This window comes from Macaca mulatta, chromosome 2, assembly GCF_049350105.2.
Source record: "Macaca mulatta isolate MMU2019108-1 chromosome 2, T2T-MMU8v2.0, whole genome shotgun sequence".
Taxonomy (NCBI): Eukaryota; Metazoa; Chordata; class Mammalia; order Primates; family Cercopithecidae; genus Macaca; species Macaca mulatta.
Window position 1 is genome coordinate 38,958,054 of NC_133407.1, and position 16,370 is coordinate 38,974,423.

A 16,370-nucleotide genomic window follows, 5' to 3' on the forward strand; every position below is an offset into this window, starting at 1 on the left:
TTCCAGGCTGTGTCCTTCCAGCTATTAATGAGGTTCTGTTTCAGAGCAGACTATATTACACGGTGTTATTAATAAACCTGGCGAGTGGTTATAAGGGTGTGTGTATTGGAATAATCCACTAAGCTGTACATTGGTTTTATATGGTTGTCTATATTTGTATTTTATTTAACAATAACAGTTAACAGTAAGTTAAAAATAAATATCACTTCTTTCAAAATTCACACAACTTCTTGGGCTGAGTGAAATGTGGCGCAGGTGCAGGACTCTGGGAAGACAGGAGTGCCAGGGAGTGTCTGGTCAGCAGCGCGCTGCCCTCAAGGGGCCTCCTTGAAGGCCCCTTAAAGAGGGCAACACAACTGATGACGATAACAATAACAACGATGACAATATTGACAATGATAATAACAGTAATAAATCCGAGCAAGAGACTCGAATCTGTCAAATAGCAGCGACCACGACGAATCGCGTCGGAGACTGCCCTGGCCGAGGCCACAGCGGGTCTCGCGGCGCCCCTGGAGGCCCCCTTCCTGCCTTGGCCAGAGGGGCGGGGCGGAGGTTGGGGGCGGGGCCGGACCGTGGGCGGGGCCAGGCGCGCGGGCGGGGCTCCGGGCAGGCCGCAGAGGGTGGGGCAGAGGAGGAGGAGGAGGGGGAGGTGGGGGCCTGCGGGTGTCTGGGCGGGGCGCGCTCGGGCCTCCTCTTTTCACGCGCCGCATTCGTAGCCCGAGAGTCCGCGCCGCGGGGAGGCTTGGAGGCAAGCGCTGCCCGCGAGCCGAGGCAGCCGCCGGAGGAGGAGCTGCGGGCAACGAGGTAGGCGCGGGGACACCGGCTGCGCGGCCTGGAGCCTTCAGCCCCCTCGTCCCGGCCAGAGGGGGTGGCGAGGCTGGGGGGCGGCGCGCGGCGGCCGTGGCGGGCGGGGCCGGGACCTGGGGGCGGGGACCGGCCTGGCCAGAGGGGCCACACGGAGCTGACTGGGCTGTGGAAGTCGGAATTCCAGGCGGTGCGGTGCCTCCGCGCAGCCGGCTGGTCCCGGGACACGGCAGCCCGGGAGGTGTGGAAACTGCCTGCCCCGGGGGCGCCCGCGGAGGAGGGTAGGCGGGGGCGGCCTGGGCCCTCCCACTTTTCAGGGCTCCTGGGCCAGTTCGCCCGCACAGCCCTCGGGAACTTGTTAACAGGAAAGCCTGGCAGAGAAACAAATGCCAGCGTTTTGGAAGAACTGAGAGTCACGTCGTTAGGCGCTGAGGCTTTCTTTTCCTTCCCCGCCCCCTGCCCAACCTCGGCCCGACTTGGCCAAAGAAGGATGTGTCACCAGCTCTGGGCCGCGGGCGGGATTCCCGGCCCGCCAGCAGCCGGGGTACCTGAAACAAAGGTAAACGGAGGCCGGGCGGTCCCTGGCCCTGCACCGCGGCCGCGCTGGAGCGCCTCAGTGGGTCTTTCCCGCCGCGACCCCGCCGCCGCCGCGGAGGGGCGTTCTCCTAGGGGACCTCTCGATGGAAACCAGCTGGCCAGGCTTGGAGTTGATGTTGCATCCGAACTCTGTTGTGCTCACATTATTCCCAGTCCTCCCACTCTGGTAAAGCTTAAGGAAATTTTATCCAGTCTTGGTGGTCAGCAAATGTAGGGGAAGACAAATTATTGTTTGTGAATTATAAGGTATTTTCTAATTAGGAAATGACCTGAAAACATTAAATTCTTAACACGTAAGCAAAAAAAGAGTAATTCCTTCCAACATCTGAGGAAGTGTTACTCCTCAAATCTTCATTTATGTACAAAACATCCCCCACACCTTTGGTGCCAGGCATTTTTCTTTGTTCTTCCTTAGTCTCAGGACTTAGTTTCTTGTAAACAGAGAACCCAGCGCCTAGACCCTAAGAATTGCCATACTAGGTCAGAGCATGGGCGTCCAGTTCAGTAGGCAGCCGGCTTGTGTTGTAGTAAAACAGTTTTGTTTTGTTTTTTTCTTGGTGATTTTGTTAAAAATTATCTCAGTTTCTTTCAGTAGTATCCATGAAAGCCTTTTAAAAAATTTCTAAGCCACTGCTAATTTACACACACAATTTATTTACTTTTATTGCATCCAAATGGCCCTTGTATCACCTCTGGCAGAAGAACTTAATGGCGTGAGATACTTGTGGAAAAAAAACAGATCTTTTATACAATCTAGGAGCTTAGAAATCTAGGAGATTTCTAGGAGAACGGGGAAACATATCAAAAAGGTTTTTTAAAAACAAAGCTTTGGGAAAGTGTTACTGGGGCCAATCTGGCTGTTGAGTTCAAAAATATCTTTATCCACTGACAACCTGAACATTGAGCAGTTAAAGATTTATTTGTACTCATAAGTATTTGCATATCTTAAAATGTAGCTTAACGTTCTGGAGAGTGAAGGGCCTGAGTTTATCTTGGGCTGAATTAATTTGGCTTTAATGTTCAGCTGAAACCGGCTACTCTGAGAGAATGGAAGTTTTGTTTCAGCGAGAAAGGAGAAAAGGAGGTGAATAATTTTGGAGTATGGGGTGCTTGAGGGGGGCACCTGTTCAAATCATAACTTTGCTTTTAAACTCTTCAGAGACTCCTCATTGCGTCTGACAAACATAGTACCCACTGATCTGGCCCTTGTTACCTTTCAACACACAACTGAAGCTTTACCTCTGCCCTGAAGCTTTGCTTGATACCCCCCATCCCCCCAAAATCACCATTTTTAAAAATCACCACCCTCAGAAGTGCATTTGACAGCTGTTTTGAGTGTTATCGTCCTCTGAGTCACAGATTCTCATTTGTAGTTCTGTTGACATTTTAGGCCAGGTAATTTCTAGTTGTGGAGGGCTATCATGTGCAGCATAGGATGTTTAGCAGCATTTCTAACCTCTGCTGAGGAATGGATACCAGTAGCACTCTACACACACAGTTGTGAAAATCAAAAATGCTCCGGACATCGCAAATGTCCCCCAGGAGGACCAAAATCACCCTTAGTTGAGAACTCCTGTTGTGAGCAGACTGCTGCCTTAGCACTAGTGACGCAGCATTGTCCTCTTTTGCTTAGGTGTTTACTATACTAAGCTTGAGGGCGGGAACAGTTACTCATTTATTTAACAGATTTCTGAAGGCCTGTTTTGCCAACTGGACACTAGGTTAGGTATGGAAATAAATTAGTAAAAGCAACTCTGCATGCCTGGACCTTATAGTCTAAAGAGGGTGACAGATGTATAAATATACATTTATCTCATTACAATTGTGTTAATTTCTGGGAGAAGTACAGGCAGGTCTGAGTGCATAAAACAGATGTCCTGATGTAGTTTGGAAACTGGGGAGAGTTTTCATGGGGAAGTGACCTTTTAGGTGGACGGTGAAGGATAAACAGGAGTTACTAGGTGAAGCTCACAGGAACAATATTCCAGGCAGAAGGAACAGATGTGAATACCTTGAGGAAGAAAGGAACAGGGCCGCTTTTCGGAACCTAGAAGCCAGAAACACGGAGAGTGATGACACAAAATGAAGCTAGGAAAATAGGTAAAGGCTGTCCACTAGCAGTGGTTCTCAGTCCAGCCTTCTCATCAGAACCACCAGAACTTAAACAAGACGGATGCCTGGGCCCTCCTCCATGCCTATTAAATCAGAGCATTTTTGGTGGGTTCTGCTCCCTCCCCCAGCCACCATTTTCCCTGTCTTCCAAAGGAATAACCACTGTTACTAGTTTTGTATATCATTATAGACATTTGTTGTGGGCATTCAAGGAAATGCATATCTTTCCTCTTAGTGTTTTACACAAATGGTAGCATACTGTACACTCTGTTTTCTTAATGTCTTGGGAATCTTTCCACTTCAGTATATACTTTCCTTATTTTTTTTGAATGACTGTACAGTATTTCACTGTATGGATATACCACAGATTATTTAACCATTCCCCCACTGACAGACATTTAGATTGTTTCCAGTAATTTACCATGAACAGTACTGTGAATATGCCATTTCATATGTGTATAAATATAGGCTAATTCCTAGAAATGGAATTGTTGGGTCAAATACACAAACACATATATTTACAAAAGTATTTATTTATGTAATGTGTGTATATGTGTGTACATTTGTAATTATTGGTGATTATAAAAGATCATTCTGGTCATATTAGAATGGTTTGGAAGGAAACAAGATTGAGTGTGGGAGATAGCTGTCCCTAATTAAGGTTACTGTGGGTAACATAGGAGAGAAAATGTGGTGACTGAGAGAAAAGAATGGTCGTATTGGAGATGAAGAGAAGTACATGTATTCATGAGATATATTTAGGAGGCGTAATTGATAGCATTTGGTGGTTGATATGGTACAGGGTTGAGAGGGAGAAATGAGATCCTAAGATGACTCCCAGGGTTCTAGCTTGCCCAACCAGTGAATGGTGGTGGTGTTACCTGAAATAAAGAACATTTAAGGATAAATAGTTTTGAGATGAGTTTAAATCACAGTTTACATTGGGACTGCTGAGATTTTTCAAGTGAGAGGTCACATAAGCATTTGGCAATTCTAATTCAGAGCCATGAGCAAAGGGCTAAACTGGAGGCACAAATTTTTAGGTGTAAATTGAAGGCTGTGGACGAAATTATCTGGGGCAGTGGTTGCAAAGCAGTAGTCCACAGCTGAATCTGACTCACAGATGTTTTGCCCATACAGTGGTTTTGTTATTGTTTAATTTTGAATTAGTTGCCAATATTTTAAAATCTGAAGATTTCTCATGAAGAAAATCCAGATTTGGGGTTTCTCTTTAAAAATGAGAAAATGTAGCACTACTGAGTTGGTTTTCCAATATGGCAGCAATAATTGGAGCTAAGTCACAGATGATCGCAGCTCTTCTGTTTCACTACGGAGCCCACCACTCCCTGAAACTATGCCTGGCCCACTTTGCTCATTTGTTTGTCTGACTGTAGGCTTTTGAGCATGTGATCCCTGGTCTGGGAAGAGAACATAGAACAGTGTTCTCATCTTGGTTGCACATTGGAATCACTGAATGATTAAAACTAATGCTGTGGTCCACCTAAGAAATTTCTTTTTCTGTTTACTTGATCTGATTTGCAGCCTTGGACGAATCTGAGGTGATTCCACTTAGCAGTGGAAGTTGAGAACCACTGACAGGTTAAGAAAAGAGGGCTCAGGCCCAGCATTTTGAAGTTTAGTAGAGAAGGGTAGCCCAGGAAGAGGATGAGAAGTGGCCACAGAGGTAAAGTGGAATGACACCTTGCTCAGAATTAAAGTGTGCAAACTTAACTGAATGCACTTTACTATGTTTTTGATTAAATGAGAGAGAGACAAGTTTTCTTTACTTGTGTACAAGTGTGCAATATTTAACGGGCCATTTAAAGGATTTTCAAGAGTAAGCAATATTTGGTTTTTGTCTTAGCTGTTTCCTTCACAATCTAATTCTAGTTTAAGATACATCATAAAAGGTAGGAGAAGACTGCTTCAAATAGAGAGGTGTCATCAAGTAAAGATGTGGACCAAAAATGATCTGTTGAATTTAGCAAGATGGAGCCTTTGACCTCAGCTTTAGATTGGAAGAGGCAGAAACCAAAATGAAGTAGGTAAAAAGTAAGGAAATGGGAGTGTCAAGTGTTGGAAATTCCTTTGAGAAGCTTGCCCAAAAAGAGGAAGTAGTGAGGGAGGATGATGTGTCTTACATGCCTACATGGTAGGTGTTAGTCTGTTGGTTACTCAAACATTTATCCTAACTTTTTAGGGATGTAGGTCAATGGTGTCTGATTACCCATCTCCCACATTCTTAGGGGGTCTTGTTTTGGAGACTACTTTTTACTAAGAAATTTTGCCAGGACTCTTGAGGCTTCTGAAGGGACTGACTCAGATGTTGGTGATTAGGCCACAAGTTTCTTTCTCAACTGGAAAGTGGTAGAGCTCCTAAAGGCCAGCAGTGATCTGGGCTTCAGTGACCCTGACATCATCCTCCCATTGAACTGATGAACAAAGACTATATTGTTGGTATGCTGAAAATGGAATACTTGGCTATGTTAGGGAATGTGTATCTAACTGTGAGATTCCCAGGAATAGTTTTTGCAGCTGTATTTTTTCCAGTTAACTTGATATTGTAGCTTGATTTTCCAGTTGCATGCGTGTAAAAACTCTCGTACTTTGAAGTATTTATCATTGATGGTACCTGAGGGATATGGCTGTAAATTAGAGATGTAGGCCCTCATTGAGCTAGAAAGAAGAAAGCACTGAGCAGACTGATTTCCAAAAAGTTATGTGAAGGCTTCTACCTTGAAGACTTGGGGTTAGAGTGACTATTTAGGATGGATTGTAATGCAAAGGGTCACAACCAGTTTGTCTTTTGTCCATTTCTGCCATATTGGCAACCTTAACCTGGCAGAGAGGCTTTTAAGGTCAATTTTGTGCTTCATATTTCTAAGAGTTGTAGCCTGCCAACAGAACAGAAAATATAAGGGGTGGAAACGCCAAGAATTACCGGTGAAGAATGGTTTTGATTAATTGAAGGCATAAACCCCATTGCTATACTCTTTTGAAAACAGGAATATCATCTTGTGAGGGAGCAGATTTCATAGCTGTCACTGGTTTATCAGTTAGGTGGATGATGGTTAACTTCTGTGTAAAGGATGACAGTGACATGGAGGCAGAACTTGGTCCAAGATGGTTTGTAATGGGAGTCCATTATAAGAAAATTTTATTTAAAAACTTGCATATGCTTGGACAGCTGTGGAAATTCCATCATCACAAATATGGTTAGGTACTATGCCTGGATGGCAGTATATAGAGGCAAAGTCCATTACCAAGGTGGTCCAGAGCTCCTTTGGTTTGTGGAGGAAACAGGATGGCTGAGTGGGGAGAGGACTTGGAGTTAGTTCCTTAGTACAGTGCCTGGATTTGTCAAGCGTGAACTGTGTGGGTTTTTTTTAATTGAGGTAAAATTAACCATTTTAAAGTGTACAAATCAGTTACTTTAATACGTACATTCACAATGTTGCGCAGCCATCACCACTAATTCTGGAACATTCTCATCACCCCAAAAGGAAACCCTGTACCCATTAAGCAGTCACTCGCCATTCCCCTTTACCGCTACCATTTGGCACCCACCAGTTTGCGTTCTGTCTGTATGGATTTGCCTGTTCTGAAGATTTCATGTAAATGGAATCATACAATATGTAACTTTTTGTGCCTGGCTTCTTTCATTCAGCACAATGTATATGAGGTTCACTCAGGTTGTAGCATGTATCAGTACTTCATTCCTTTCTTTGGCTGAATAATATTCCATTGTATGGATATACTATGTTTTGTTTATCAGGTGACATTTAGGTTGTTTACACCTTTTGGCTCTTATAAATAGTACTGCTAAGAGCATTCTTTTACAAGTTTTTGTTTAAATACCTGTTTTCAATTCTTTTGTGCATCTATCTAGGAATAGAATTGCTGGATTATGTAGTAATTTAAAAAGTTTTTGAGGAACTCCCAGACTGTTTTCCACAGATGCTGCACACTTTTACATTTCTTCCAGCAATTTTTGAGAATTCTAGTTTCTCCACATCCTCACCAACACTTGTTGTTTTCTGGTTATAGCCATCCTAGTGGGTGTGAAGTGGTGCCTCATTGTGGTTTTGATTTGTATTTCCCTAACGACTAGTGATGTTGAGCATCTTTTCATGTATTGGCCATTTGTGTATCTTTGGAGAAATGTCTGTTCAAGTCTTTTATCCATTTTTTAATTGGATTGTCTTTTGTTGTTGAGTTTAAGAGTTCTTTACATATTCTGGATACAAATCAGGTTTATGATTTGCAAATATTTCCTCTCTTACTGTGTGCTGTTTTTTCACTTTCTTGTTAGTGTTCTTTGCACAGAAATTTTTAATTCTTGTGAAGTTGAATTTGTTTTTTCTTTGATTGTGTATGCTTTTGGCATTATATCTGAGAATCTATCACCAAATCCAAGGTCCTGCCAGTTTACCCCTGTGTTTTCTTCTGGGAATATATAGTTTTAGTTCTTAACATTTAGCTATTTGATGGATTTTGAGTTAATTTTTGTATGTGAGGTAAGGATTCAACTTCATTCTTTTGCATGTGAATATCCAGTTATCCCAGCATAATTTGTTGAAAGAGCTGTGTGATTTTATGCAAGTCTGAGACTCTTATTTGTAAAATGAAAGTGATAAAAACACTTGCCTCACAAAGTTGTTGTAAGATAAGTAGGAGAGGATATATGTGTTACCGCTTTGAAAAGTATATATCATTAAACAAATACTCATGATTATTATTGGCATGCCACATAGAGCTTTCATTTGGTCAAGGCCCCATAGATTGACGTCCTTCAGAGACCACCAGACGTCTTCCCTCTTAGTGCATAGTGAATCACGACGTGACTAGAGGACTGATACCCATGTTGTATCCCTAGGTCCAAAGTCACAGGGCCCCAGATGCAAGAGGTAGTTGGAGAGATTGCAGCTGTCCAGAATTGAAAGTGTATTTTCTTGTAGGGCATGTGTTTGTTGAATTCTGTTGCTATTCCTCTGAAATTGAGGAATGTCTATTCTAGGTGTTTAAAGGCCCTAAAGAGTTTTCAGGCATAGTAGGAAATTAAAAGGCAGTTTCTTCTTATTGGACCAAGAATCCTCATGTTTCGCTCTATCAGCTTTTAAACTTCTAGAACTAAGACTGTTTCAATGGCTAGTGATCTCACTTAGTTCAGTCAACAAATATTTATTAATTTATCACTATGTGCCAGGCATTGTTGTAGATACCAGATATACAGTGCCTTTTAATACAAGACCAAACTCTCTTGACTTTACATTCCTCTCTTAATGTTTTCTACAATTATCTAACTCACTGACCCCAGTTCCTTTTCCACCAGTCTCTCAAGTCCACATTAATCAGGCCCCTTCCCCCACTGAAGCACTCTTGTCAAGATCACCACTGCCCTTCACGTTGCTAGCTCTAGTGAATCAGTTCTCAGTCTTCCTCTTACTTGACCTTTCAGCAGCATTTTACACAGTTGATTATTCCTCTTTCTTTGAAACGCTTCCTTCACTTAGCTTTGCTGCATTCTCTGCATTTCCCTCTCACCTTTTTGGAGGTTTAGTCTTTTTGCTAGTTCCTTATGATCTTCCTGACCCCTGAAAGTTGGAGCAATGCAAGGCTCATTAATACTCCATTCTTCCTTATTGATTCTTACTTCCTTGGCATTTCAGTCAGTCTCATGAGTTTAAATACCATCTATATACAATGACAACTACATCCTGACTACCAAATGTATATCTCCAAGTTAGGAAATAACTTGCAGTAATGTCTTTTCCTTGCTCGTGTCCTTCTCTGACTGCCTATTCCCAACACAGCAGCCAGAGGAATCTTGTTTAAGTAAGTTATCCACTCCGAGGCTTTACGCTTTCCTACAAGGCCCTTATGTAATCTGAACTCCTCTTTGTCTTTCTGACCTCATCTCTTACTACTCTTCCCTGTGCTTGCTTTGTCCCAGTCAAAAAGGGGACTTTTTTCTTCTTCCAACAAGCCAAGTATGTTCCTTCCACAGGACCTTTGTTTCCCCTAATAAAGCCTCCTCCCTCATTCTCTATCTCCCATCCCTATCAAACTCAGCTTCTCAGCACTTTGGGGTAAAAGGGAAGAGTATTCCTCTCACCCCAACCCCCTAGACTGAGCGCTAAGGCTATCCCCTTCCTCTTGTTTGTTTATTCGTCTTACACTTTCATTTGAACAGTTCTTCCAGTTGAAAAAGCAGCTTGAAAACTGCTTCTCTGTGAGATTAGAAATAAAAAGCAGAGATAAGTGGTTGTGAATGGAGATGTCATTGAGGGCTTAGGAATCCTAGCAAGGGCCACTTATCCCTTCCATTTTGTAGATCATAGGCGTATTTCCTATTTTACAGCCTTGGGTATTGGGCCCTAGAATACTGCTGTTGTGAGTACTGATGTGCTTCTACCAATGCCGAGTCTTCCATCAAGCACTGTGGCCCAGTTGTTAGCATTTTGTCTTCTCTTCTTGGCAATCTTGGTATTCTTCTAGTAGAAGGTAGAGACCCCTTTCCCATAGTGGGCCCTCCTCGATGAGAGAAAGCTCACTGGATGCTGGCAGCAGTATTGAGATCCAAGTATTAAAGGCAATTGAGGGTTCTTTGTAATGAAGAGAGTGTGTTGATACTACTGAGAAATGCCCCAGGCCTTAAAAGGGCAAACAGGCCACAGCTAGTGACAGTCTATCTAGATAGCAAGTTCAGACACTTCATCAGGGGCAGTGTTTCTCAGCCTGTCTGCAAATCTACAGGCCTTTATGTGGGCCCTCTGGTGGGTTCATGTTATTAAAATCTGGAATGGTGTCTGTTCTGATTTGTTGTTTTAGAAGAAAAGGTATTATTTCTAAGAATTTTTAGCCAAACAAGTTTTATATAAATAATACAGTCTCTTTGCTTTCCTTTTCCTAGATGAGCTGATTTCCTAGGTGATAAACAAGTAGATAAATTAATATAATTTCAGATAGTAGTATTAGTGCTATGAAGAAAATAAAGTGGAGGGCTTTTCCCCTAATGATAAACCCTTGGGTTGTTTCCAGTTTTTCCTTGTTTTAAACATGACTGCAATGAACATCCTGGTACTTGTGCAAATGTGTGAATGTTTATATTGCATAGATTCTGAAAAGTGGAATTGCTGAGTCATATAATCATATAGCTAAAATTTTATTAAAAAACTGCCAAATTGGTCCCCAAGATATCTGTGCTAATATTACATATATAAGATATATGATATGTAATCTAATTAAAAGCACTAATAATATTGAATACATTCTCTTTGTAAGAGTCATTAACATACTGTTAGGCTAAAAATCTTCATACCCTCACCAATTTGTGAATTTTTGCCTCTCTTAAAAGTTGTACAAAGTAGTATTTCCTTGTTTCAATTTTTGTCTCCCTGGGGCTGGATGTCTTCTTTAAAGTTTTTGATTATTTGTATTTATTTTTCTGTCTGTTGGGTTGCATAGCAGAGACTGCTGGTTACATCCTATGATCCATTCTTTCTTCATCTTTGGTAATAGGAACCCCAGCTTTTAGCCAGGCCCCAATGGGAGTGCCCAACTAGAACACTTGACCTCCTTGGAGCTAAGTATAACCATGTAAGTTTTAGCTAGTGATATATAAGCAGCAAGAGTTAGGTATGAAGTCTCCTTAATATGAGAAAGCTCTCCTTTCTTCATCCCTTTATGAGTCTTATGTGTTGGAACACAGATGTAATGACTGGAGCACTAATGGCCGTCCTAGACCATCAGGACCATCATGGTAGGTCAGTGAGCCAAAAAGGCTTGAGCATTTGGCAGAGTTGCTGCACTAAAAGGGAAGACTTTCTTCTGCATGGGAGGGAAATTTAACTTGTATTTTGTTTAAGCACTCTTATATTGCATTTTTCTAGAATATACAACATAACAGGTGCTTGCCTTTTCTTGTTTATTTATGTTGCAGATAAATAAACTTAGATAAATAAACTCTAGATAAACTTACATAAATAAACTCTACATACTCATTCTTTATTATAAAGATGGCATATTTCCTCCAGCCTGTTGGAGTCGTCTCCCTTTGTGGTATCTTTTGTTAAATAATAGTTTTTAATTTTGATGGCAAATTTCGCTATCTTTGCCTTATATGGCATTTGATTTTACTTACTTTTTTAATACTTCTTTTCTGCCCCAAAGATACACATAGAATCTTACTTTTTAATACTATTTTTAAAATTTAGATACTTAAGTTCATCTGGAATTTATTTTTGTGAATAGTGTGAGGGAAGAATCTTGTTCAGTTGGCCATTCATTTGGAATAATAATTTTAATAGGTGGCATGTCAAATTATCAGTTTCTAAATTCTCATATGTGCGTAGTTGGTTTTAGGACGCTGGTCCCATTGATCGTTGTTTCTACACCGTTAATACATTTTAAATTGCAATCGTTTTATAATATTTTTTCTTGGTAGGGCAAGGTCCTCCTCCATTCTATTTAAAAAGTTAAATGTGTTTAAAATTAAATATTAAATATCTATAGCAGAATATTTGTAAAACATATGTATAAGGTGTAAAGCATAGCAATACAGTGAACTCTTGTTACCACTCAGTGTAAGGAAAGAACATTACCATTCCCTTTGTCCTCCCACTCCAAAGTGGTCTTGACTCTTCTGGCACATTTTCTAATTGATGTGAAATTTTCTAATTAGATTATAAATTGCTCTTAGAATCAATTTATATCATTGATATTAATAGTTCTGTGTCAATAAAATATTTAAATATTTTTCCACTTAAAGATAACAATTTGAGTGGTGTGATGCAAACATACAGTCGTTAGAAGGTATTGGTTGAATGTGGTCACGATCTCTAATCATTGTTTATTGTCTGCTTTGGTGGTTTTTAACCATTACACTGTTTTTAATTGTTCTTAGTTGCATTTGTGGTTTAATTTGTACTCATAATGGACTGTTGGTTAAAGATGGAGCATGTGTGCAACACATGTCAAAATATAAGTTAAAGGGCATAAAAAATATAATTCTGCTAAATTATTTTAAGATGCTCTTTATTAAATACATAAGTTGCATTCATCTGATCAGAATTCTTTTTTTTTTGAGAGAAAGTCTCACTGTCTTGTCCAGGCTGGAGTACAGTGGTGCAATCTCAGCTCACTGCAACCTTCGCCTCCCGGGCTCAAGCGATTCTCCAGCCTTGGCCTCCCGAGTAGCTGGGACTATAAGTGTGAGCCACCAATGCCCGGCTAATTTTTGTATTTTTGTAGAGACAGGGTTTCGCCATGTTGCCCAGGCTGGTCTTGAACTCCTAAGCTAAAAGCTATCCACCTGCCTCATCCTCCCAAAGTGCTGGGATTACAGGTGTGAGCCACCACACCTGGCTGATTAGCATTCTTATAAAACATCAAAATATATCTAATATTTTTAAAACTGTATGATTAAAGGAAGCCAGGCGAAGGGTGTTTCTGTACTATCTTTGCAACTTTTCTGGAAACTTAGTTATTTCACAATAAAAAGTTTTAAAAAATCATTATAAAGATAGAAACATCAGCCAGGCATGCCTTATATTTATTTATTTTTTTTTTTTAATTTTATTTTATTTTATTTTTTGCATTTGCAATCTTCTGTCTTTGTTCTTTATTCATTGCAATAATAAAAACAAACAAACAAAAACCAACCCCAAATCCAATGACTATTGGCGGGGGAATTATAAGAATAGATGGGAGTGAAGACCCAAGCTGACTTTACCTCCAACTCGAAGATTTTTATCCACTAATCTAATTTCTCTTTCTGTCTCTTTTTGTTAAAAGTTTCAAAGTAGATGTAGGTTCTCTTGCCAACTTGATCCTCATGGTCTTTCCTTTTCAAGATTACATAAAAAGTATAACTTAGATCCGACATATCAACCTGGAATGGATGCAAATATCACTACTGATTACAACTAGTATTTAACGAGGCTTACTATGGACAAAACACTGATCTAGATATTTCATATGTATTATGTTTTGTAATCTTCACAACTTTATGAAGGAAGTCTACGATTATTTCCATTGTCCAGATGGAAATAAGCTGGAGCACAGAAAGATTAAGAAACTTGGCTGAGTGACAGAGCCCATTTAACAATATACTGCAGCAGTCTCTCGACCAGCAATTCCACTTGAATGTCTTTCTGAAGGAGCATCACAAAGTTTACCACTCAAAACAGAATCCTTAATTTCCTTCCTCAAAACATGCACTTCTCTCCGTGAATAGCACCATTCTTTTTTTTTTTTTTTTTAAATATTGGAACTTTTTTTTTTTTTAATTTATTTATTATTATTATACTTTAAGTTGTAGGGTACATGTGCATAACGTGCAGGTTTGTTACATATGTATACTTGTGCCATGTTGGTGTGCTGCACCCATCAACTCATCATTTACATCAGGTATAACTCCCAATGCAATCCCTCCCCCCTCCCCCCTCCCCATGATAGGCCCCTGTGTGTGATGTTCCCCTTCCTGAGTCCAAGTGATCTTATTGTTCAGTTCCCACCTATGAGTGAGAACATGCGGTGTTTGGTTTTCTGTTCTTGTGATAGTTTGCTGAGAATGATGGTTTCCAGCTGCATCCATGTCCCTACAAAGGACGCAAACTCATCCTTTTTGATGGCTGCATAGTATTCCATGGTGTATATGTGCCACATTTTCTTAATCCAATCTGTCACTGATGGACATTTGGGTTGATTCCAAGTCTTTGCTATTGTGAATAGTGCTGCAATAAACATACGTGTGCATGTGTCTTTATAGCAGCATAATTTATAATCCTTTGGGTATATACCCAGTAATGGGATGGCTGGGTCATATGGTACATCTAGTTCTAGATCCTTGAGGAATCGCCATACTGTTTTCCATAATGGTTGAACTAGTTTACAGTCCCACCAACAGTGTAAAAGTGTTCCTATTTCTCCACATCCTCTCCAGCACCTGTTGTTTCCTGACTTTTTAATGATCGCCATTCTAACTGGTGTGAGATGGTATCTCATTGTGGTTTTGATTTGCATTTCTCTGATGGCCAGTGATGATGAGCATTTTTTCATGTGTCTGTTGGCTGTATGAATGTCTTCTTTTGAGAAATGTCTGTTCATATCCTTTGCCCACTTTTTGATGGGGTTGTTTGTTTTTTTCTTGTAAATTTGTTTGAGTTCTTTGTAGGTTCTGGATATTAGCCCTTTGTCAGATGAGTAGATTGCAAAAATTTTCTCCCATTCTGTAGGTTGCCTGTTCACTCTGATGGTAGTTTCTTTTGCTGTGCAGAAGCTCTTTAATTTAATGAGATCCCATTTGTCAATTTTGGCTTTTGCTGCCGTTGCTTTTGGTGTTTTAGACATGAAGTCTTTGCCCATGCCTATGTCCTGAATGGTACTACCTAGGTTTTCCTCTAGGATTTTTATGGTATTAGGTCTAACATTTAAGTCTCTAATCCATCTTGAATTAATTTTCGTATAAGGAGTAAGGAAAGGATCCAGTTTCAGCTTTCTACTTATGGCTAGCCAATTTTCCCAGCACCATTTATTAAATAGGGAATCCTTTCCCCATTTCTTGTTTCTCTCAGGTTTGTCAAAGATCAGATGGCTGTAGATGTGTGATATTATTTCTGAGGACTCTGTTCTGTTCCATTGGTCTATATCTCTGTTTTGGTACCGGTACCATGCTGTTTTGGTTACTGTGGCCTTGTAGTATAGTTTGAAGTCAGGTAGCGTGATGCCTCCAGCTTTGTTCTTTTGACTTAGGATTGTCTTGGAGATGCGGGCTCTTTTTTGGTTCCATATGAACTTTAAAGCAGTTTTTTCCAATTCTGTGAAGAAACTCATTGGTAGCTTGATGGGGATGGCATTGAATCTATAAATTACCTTGGGCAGTATGGCTATTTTCACGATATTGATTCTTCCTATCCATGAGCATGGTATGTTCTTCCATTTGTTTGTGTCCTCTTTTATTTCACTGAGCAGTGGTTTGTAGTTCTCCTTGAAGAGGTCCTTTACATCCCTTGTAAGTTGGATTCCTAGGTATTTTATTCTCTTTGAAGCAATTGTGAATGGAAGTTCATTCCTGATTTGGCTCTCTGTTTGTCTGTTACTGGTGTATAAGAATGCTTGTGATTTTTGCACATTAATTTTGTATCCTGAGACTTTGCTGAAGTTGCTTATCAGCTTAAGGAGATTTTGGGCTGAGACAATGGGGTTTTCTAAATATACAATCATGTCATCTGCAAACAGGGACAATTTGACTTCTTCTTTTCCTAACTGAATACCCTTGATTTCTTTCTCTTGCCTAATTGCCCTAGCCAGAACTTCCAACACTATGTTGAATAGGAGTGGTGAGAGAGGGCATCCCTGTCTTGTGCCAGTTTTCAAAGGGAATTTTTCCAGTTTTTGCCCATTCAGTATGATATTGGCTGTGGGTTTGTCATAAATAGCTCTTATTATTTTGAGGTACGTTCCATCAATACCGAATTTATTGAGCGTTTTTAGCATGAAGGGCTGTTGAATTTTGTCAAAAGCCTTTTCTGCATCTATTGAGATAATCATGTGGTTCTTGTCTTTGGTTCTGTTTATATGCTGGATTATGTTTATTGATTTGCGAACGTTGAACCAGCCTTGCATCCCAGGGATGAAGCCCACTTGATCATGGTGGATAAGCTTTTTGATGTGTTGCTGAATCCGGTTTGCCAGTATTTTATTGAGGATTTTTGCATCGATGTTCATCAGGGATATTGGTCTAAAATTCTCTTTTTTTGTTGTGTCTCTGCCAGGCTTTGGTATCAGGATGATGTTGGCCTCATAAAATGAGTTAGGGAGGATTCCCTCTTTTTCTATTGATTGGAATAGTT

General features: G+C 40.5%; 1 protein-coding gene across 5 annotated transcripts in view; it reads left to right on the forward strand.

Annotated features, from left to right (window-relative positions):
* The first annotated feature begins 702 nt into the window (after positions 1-702).
* Positions 703-16,370, forward strand: part of PPP2R3A (protein phosphatase 2 regulatory subunit B''alpha) — a 193,813-nt gene continuing 178,145 nt past the window's right edge. For 2 of the 5 annotated variants that reach the window (XM_015132061.3, XM_028843433.2), the window contains exon 1: positions 703-807. The gene's annotated coding sequence lies outside the window, so the exon portion shown is untranslated. 5 annotated transcript variants of the gene reach the window in all.